Here is a 7,099-nt window from a genome sequence, read left to right as displayed (position 1 = left end):
CCGCACAAGGCAAAATCCCCAAATGGTTATGTCTTTACTGTTAGGGAAATCGCAATATCTTGGAGGTCCACGATATGACCTTAGTTGCGAAATCTTTGAATCATTCCAAGACTCACCTCACTTCATTACACCACAAGTGAGACATGGTTAGGAGTTCTTATTGAGAATTTCCAAGTACTTGCTGGGTTTTTGCTACCTAACTAGGTTTTAATGAGGCACCCATCCCGGGATGATCATACTCTGTTAAGTTCACTACCTTCCTCCAGTTTGACGAGGGTTTTAGACATTATGCATATTTTTCTTACTTTTCTCCTTAGTCTATAGGTTTTCCCATTCCTTGGGTTTTACCATAGGTAGGTTTTTGTGAGTTTTTACAAATGCATACTTCAAAGTAAATTTGAGACTCGCGATCACCCGTTGTGCCGATAACTTCATCAATTATTCTACCTTATCTGCTGAAGAATCTGATGCGATGGTTTGTTGAGTATTTACACACTCAAGGGGGAGTGTTGTAGTCATATTTAGAATAGGAATGTGATTGTGTAAATCCTAGTAGATATGGGAATGTATCTTACATTTCTATTAGGAGTAGATTACCTATTAAGAGTTGTAATCCTAAAGGGAAAGGTTTTTACCTATCCTACTACTATAAATAAAGGCACAATGGGTGGAATAGACCACACCTCACAATTACACATCTCTCTCTTCTTCTCTCTATGCCACACCCCTCTCTCTCTGGCCTCCATAATTGTTCAATAAATTATGCCTACAACAATTGTTAATTTGTTATGATTTTTTTTCCTATTGTTTGGATCATGAAGTTGTTTGTTCATTTATATTTTTTAAGTTTCATGAATTGATATGGTTTTTTCTTTTGATTAATTGATATGTGTATAATTTAGAAGCATAAAACGATAAAATGAAACCTCATTGTGGACAAATTAGTCTTTGTAGCTTGTAATATCATTTGTACAAAGATTATGAAAGAAAAGTTGTAGCTTATCGTTTAATTTTTTCAATGTTATTTTTGTCTAATATTTTTTGAAGCTTTTATGAGGGCGAGCCTTACGCAACGGAAATGTTGCTCTTTTTTTAGAGGTCTTGGGCTCAAATTTCATAGATGACGAGTTCGAAATAAATTTATTCCCACACCGCTCAGTGTAGATATATTGTTATGAAACTATTCCATATTAGTTTCTAAATTCCTCTTCACTTGTAATGAGATGTTTTAGGTTCGAATTTTGTGAATAGCGAGTTCATACTCCCTCACACAGCTTAGTGTATGTTGTAACCATTCAGATGGCTTCCAAGTAGCATCTAGGTGAAAGAATTTTGTTTTCAATCATAACTAAAGTAAAACAAAATAGTTACCTCTTTTCTTGGTGAGTAGAAAAAACAAGTACCTTGTAAGTACACAATACATTATGAGAACCTGCATGTCGCAGATCCTCTACAAATTTAGCAGTAGGAAATCGTTTATACATGATACACGTACATCACAATATAATCAACCAAACTGAAGAGCAACTCAAATCTGTGAAGTTAGTGGTTATGGACATCAAGTACGATAGGTTATTGGTTTATTCAGTTTCATGTACTAACTACATTCGAGAGGAACATCCTTAAACGCTGCAGTCGTCCTCCAATTAGCTGCAGTTGTCCTTTAATCAGATTTCTAAATGTTTGGGAAATGATTAAGAATACGAAGAGTGCAACAGCGGACGAAACCCCGCTGACAAGGAATAAACCAAGAAAGTCGTAGAGGCCAAGAGTATTGGAGGGACTACTCATAGTATTATCCTCCATACTATCGTCCGGCATAAGACTTGTTTTTCTATGAAACCAGGTCTTTTCCAGGTCTAAAAGCTGTCCTTCTTCTCATATGTCGTATTTGTGTTGATAAGTCCTCGACCAATTTTGAACCTTTAGGGAAAGCCTGAAGATGAACGATGTATGAACAACTTATTGTAAGCTTATATAAGTATAATTTTTTTTCTTGTTGGTTACAAATTCTTGTTTGTAACTTAAAGTTGTAAATTATATAGAGTTTTATATTCCGGAACGCATCTAACAAATGGGATAGATCACTTACAATGGCTAAACCACTGGTGATGGACTTGGTTTTAATGATGGAGTAGTCAGAAGAATACTTTGCACGGAAGATATTGATATATGGAAGCTCATGAATAATCGCCGAAACACCGCCATGCTTGCTTCCTTTTGATAAAGCATCAGCACATTCTTCAGCTGAACGATATGGCTTCATCCCTTTGAAATTCAAGTTCACTATCACTCCCAATGAACCTGATTGGTAACCTATATAGTTTCCAATTGAGTCCATTTGTATCTGTTTAACTATCATCATTGATGCTAAAGTAGCGGTGTAATTGGATGTCAATATAAGCACCACAAACATCCATATTATCACTACAAACTTTGCCAAGTTGCTAAGTATCTTCTCCCCTACAGGAGTTAACAAATAAAGATCTTAAACATTTTTATGAGTTGAGCATTTCGGCAGTAGCTGAAATAAAAGTAGGAATAACATGAACTAGATAAGTGATGAGATATATAGGGCACTTACTACGACCAAGCACAAGGGTTGAGAAGGAGAACCATAATATTGTTCCGATTTGCTGCAAAGGTGTGCCTTGAAATTCTTGGTTGACAGGACGCTCAATTACCCACACAATGAAACCCGTAAGGATAAAGAAACACGCACTCGTTATCCAAAGATAAGCTGAAAGAGGTTTCAAGAAAATCCACATGTCCTTTTGATTTGGGACTAGCATTCCCACACCTAAGTCAGTACATGGCATTGTAAAATCAACATGTTGAGATCTGTTCGATTTGATCGTTATATCTCCCACAACAGCGTAATTCTAGTGTATCATGTCCCCAACATGTGACAAGGAAACCCAAGAATTAAATAAGAAATTCAGATAAGATAGTGAAAGATAGATTAGGTAAAACAGAAAAATCATTACTTAATTGAATTTATATTAATTAAACATACCTTGAGATAAACCTGATAAACAAGATCACTGTAGGTCCCCGCCATAACTCCATTTTCATTATCAAATGGAAAAAACTCATGATGTACTTTATACGGCAACGCACTAATTGCAGTTTTGAACACATCGATGCTGAACCCATTGACATTTGTTCTATTGGTTTGAAGATCATGCTCCACACGCACAAGTGCCTTGAACCCAACACTCACTGGAACACCAATTCTCAATTTTATTTCACCACTCAATTGCCTTTTAGATCCTCCTGGCCATCTGATTGTTTTCAAATGGTTGCTTAAAAGAAGATTTCTCCCATTGTTAAGCATGTGTGACTGAGCTTTAACGGTCTTTTCTTCGAAAAACCAAAATCCGACCCTTCTTGCCTCTTTTCCTATCACATTTACTATCTCTAATGTACCCGAAATCAGTTTCCCCTTTGGAAATTGAATTTCACCACTTAAACCCTTAAACCTCCTTTGCAATATTTCTCTCAGTAGCACAACTCCATGTTTGGATCTACTAGAATTTTTAGTACTTGCTTTTTCAATTGCTTCAGCTAGAGCCCAAGTTGCATCGTACACCCAGACTTTGTCTGCATTTAACTCACTTACTTTCATATTGGGATCCTCCATGTAAAGTTTGTTCCTCACTTTTGAAGTAAGATTTTGCAGCCTAGTTGATGGTGGAATATAAGACTTCAAACCTATCACTCCTTGCATTGATTCAATCACATTAGAATCCATGAAATGCAAGAAATTCATGCCAGCTGATGTCAGAATCCAAGTATACCCTTCACTCATCATTCCTAACTTATTTACATTTGAGAATAGGCGAGGCACAAGCAAGCGTGAAATGTGCTCAACAAATACCTTTGTCTTCAGTTTCATTAGCGTTTGGAGTTCTTCAAAGATTTGTTCATTTGTTGAGGATATAGCAATACAACTTTTGTGTGCTATATAAACTTTTTTCTGTTGAAAGGAACTTGCCAAAGTTGGAATGTCATTCCCATACTCTGTGTTGTCATACAGAAGTATGACATCCTTCCATTTAAAAACTTCAATGATGGCATTGATCCCCATAACTTGGGAAGTTTCATCTTGGGCGATCCCGACAGAGAAGGCATATCTATCGTCATTTAGAGGAAGAGGAGAGCTAGGTTCCGAAAAGGACAATATGGGCACTTTAGCTGCTTCCCCCAAATTTGCCAAAAGATTTGCTTCCACTCTTGTTTGTGCACCAATTATTGCTTCAACTTGCATGTATATTTTCCAAAAGATGCAGAGCTGTGTTTGTGACAACTGAAACTTAAATTAAAAGATGCAGAGTTCTACTGCTTCCACTTTTACTTACAATGACTTATTTCCTACGTATAAATGTGTACTTTTTCTTTTATATACAATGCTATTTTAGTCAAATAGGTTGGAGGGAGGGGGAGGGGGAGGGGTGTGAAATTAATAAAATAGGTCAGACAAATAGATATCGAACTCAAAACAACTATTAAATCATCCTCGCCATATATATGACCAAAACTAAATAGATGAACTGGTGCTATATCTATAGTTGAGTATAGATGAACTACTATCGCTTTAATACGGATTCTAATCGGAAAAACCTATTGGATTGAATTGAATGATTAGTTACTATCGCTTTAGCCAGAAGCTGCTAAAGAAAAAAGATTTGTACCTGAAAGTCCCCATATATATTGAAGCAAATTATACAAAACTACTTAAAAATGAATGACTCACCAGATGAGACTACTACAATATTAACTTTAGGTGGCATATGATGATGGCGGATATTAGCAAAATGCTGTCGGATAAATTATATTCGACACATCATTTAATTGGTGGTGGATATTAGAAACATATGTCGGTTATATCCGACATAAAGTCCTGGCGGATATCAAAAAAATTCTGTCAGTTATAATCAACAGTATTTTTGAATTTTTTTTTTTTTAATATTTTTGACAGAACGGTTTTTAAGTTAATGGTGGCGGTTATAACCGACAGAAATTGACCATTTTATTATTTTACTTTCTGGTGGTTATTATTTTAAAATGTTCCATTGATTAAAAATAAATAAATAAACACATATTTTTAATTTTATTATTTTAAAATGTTCCATTGATTAAAAATAAATGAAACATATTGGATCCCAATTAAGCTTTTGATACTTGCCTCCCTTGATGTAATCCTCGTGAAACACTTGGTGGCCATGCTTTAACGTTCGTTCATTGTTTTTCATGGCCCTGTTGGAAGATTCAGATATGGGTGTGCCACCACTTATGGAATATATCAAATTCACTTGGCGTTGGTTGCGGCTATCCCTTGGAGGGTGGAGGAGGAACTGATCAATTTTTCCTTCATGTGCCAAAGCTTCAATATGATCACGGAGGGTGATACACTTCTCGCCGTCATGGCCATTATACTCGTGGTAGCCACAAAAAATGCATGTGTTCTTCGTGGACTTGTAATCTAGCTTCCTCGGCCTTGGCTTCGGTATCAAGTGAGCTATACTGGGGTAAAGGGCCGTGCACGTGGCGTTCAAAGGTGTGTATGTCTTATACCTCGGGGTAGGACCCGTCTTGACACATGTTTGGCCCACTGCGTTGACTGCCTGGGGGCGGGCATTATCATGGCGATACCCTTGGTTATTGCGATAGTACCCCTTACTTTTTTTTTACTAAAATGAGACTGGTGAGGATGGAAGTCTTTCCTCTTGCCCTGAGAATGATGCGCCTATTAACCTGGCCAGGTATTAGGTAGGACAGATGGAAGCGTCACTGCCATTTGGAAGGTTGAGGTCTTCTCATTCGGTTGGATCTGGCTTCCACTCCCTATTTGCTGATGAGGGATGGCTGTAGGGAGTTTCCCTTGATATGTCATTGCCTCGACAGATGCATGGTTGTAAGCCTGTGTCATCACCTCAGAGTAAGTCTTCCAAGTGTTAGCATTGATCATCTACTTGAAGAAACAGTCACGTAGGCTTGCCGTGAAGGCTTTAAGGGCAGTTTTGTCATCTGCCTCAGCACAGCGAGAATACTCATGGCTGAAGCGCCCGACATACTTTTGTAGTGACTCGTCCGGCTTCTGGCGAATAGTGTACAAGTCATCTGTAGAATGCAAGCGATCTGTCTGGAAGATATGTTGAGAGACAAACTCGTTTCCTCAGTTCCTAAAATGAGTCTACTGTCTCAGGTGGAAGACGACAATACCAATTTAGAGCCCCGCCAAAGATGGTAGAAGGGAAGAGAAGACATCGCTCTTCGTCAGTGTGCATCCGGTATGCCATGGTGGACTCAAAAAGGTGTTCAATCGGGTCCTCCCTTCCAATGTAGAGTATTAAGCCAAGCTTTTGCTTCATCTTTGCTTGGAGAGGGGTGTCGAGGATCCTCCTTGTAAGAGGACCAGGCCTGGGTTGGTTTTAGTCATGTATTTCGGCCTGACGTTCAGCTTTTAACTTGTTTACTTCCTCAAGGAGTTGTAGAACAAGAGGATCCTGAGTAGAGTCAGGTATTGCTGGACCCTTCTTCTGTAAATCTGCATCACCTCTTGGAAGTAGGAAAGCTTGATCAAGAGCATGAGATTTTTCTTTGGACTCACCGTACTGACTTCCAGGGCGAGCCTGTCGAAACACCCCCGAGTCACCCGTACCTTCATATTCCTCTAGGACTTGTCGTTCTTTCCCTAGATTGGCAGTTGGCTTGGGACATAGGAGGGGATCGAATCTTTCAGAAACCCTTGGGTCATTGACCTTCGAGTTTATGTGGATGGGGTTCTCTCAACATTGCCTTAGGAAGTCCCAACAGTCGTGATAAACGACTTTCGATCCTTCCGCTCATTCTGCAAGAAGGTGCCTTCCTTCACTTCTCTTGCTTCGAGTCGAAGCAGCTGGGTCTCATGTTGATCAACACCTGGATGAGTAGCTCGCTCCTTATTAGGGATATCTATGTTGAAGGCAGGTGATCCCTCGTATTGGGGAGGCACCCAAGTGGTGGTTGAATTCCACGGGGGCGATGAGTTCATGTGTTTGAGTATGCCTAGCTTCATAGAGCATCCCGAAGAGCTTCTCATACTGCTCCTGGAGGA

At 38.8% G+C, this 7,099-nt stretch overlaps 1 pseudogene; it reads right to left on the bottom strand.

The window, feature by feature from the left end:
• Nucleotides 1-1,590: 1,590 nt before the first annotated feature.
• On the bottom strand, nt 1,591-6,374 carry LOC137747966 (glutamate receptor 1.3-like; annotated as a pseudogene).
• Between the last annotated feature and the right edge of the window lie 725 nt (nt 6,375-7,099).

Source organism: Pyrus communis, chromosome 2 (assembly GCF_041283825.1).
Source record: "Pyrus communis isolate YQ-2024b chromosome 2, ASM4128382v1, whole genome shotgun sequence".
In the NCBI taxonomy this organism is placed as follows: Eukaryota; Viridiplantae; Streptophyta; class Magnoliopsida; order Rosales; family Rosaceae; genus Pyrus; species Pyrus communis.
This window is presented reverse-complemented; position numbering and strand designations above follow the sequence as displayed.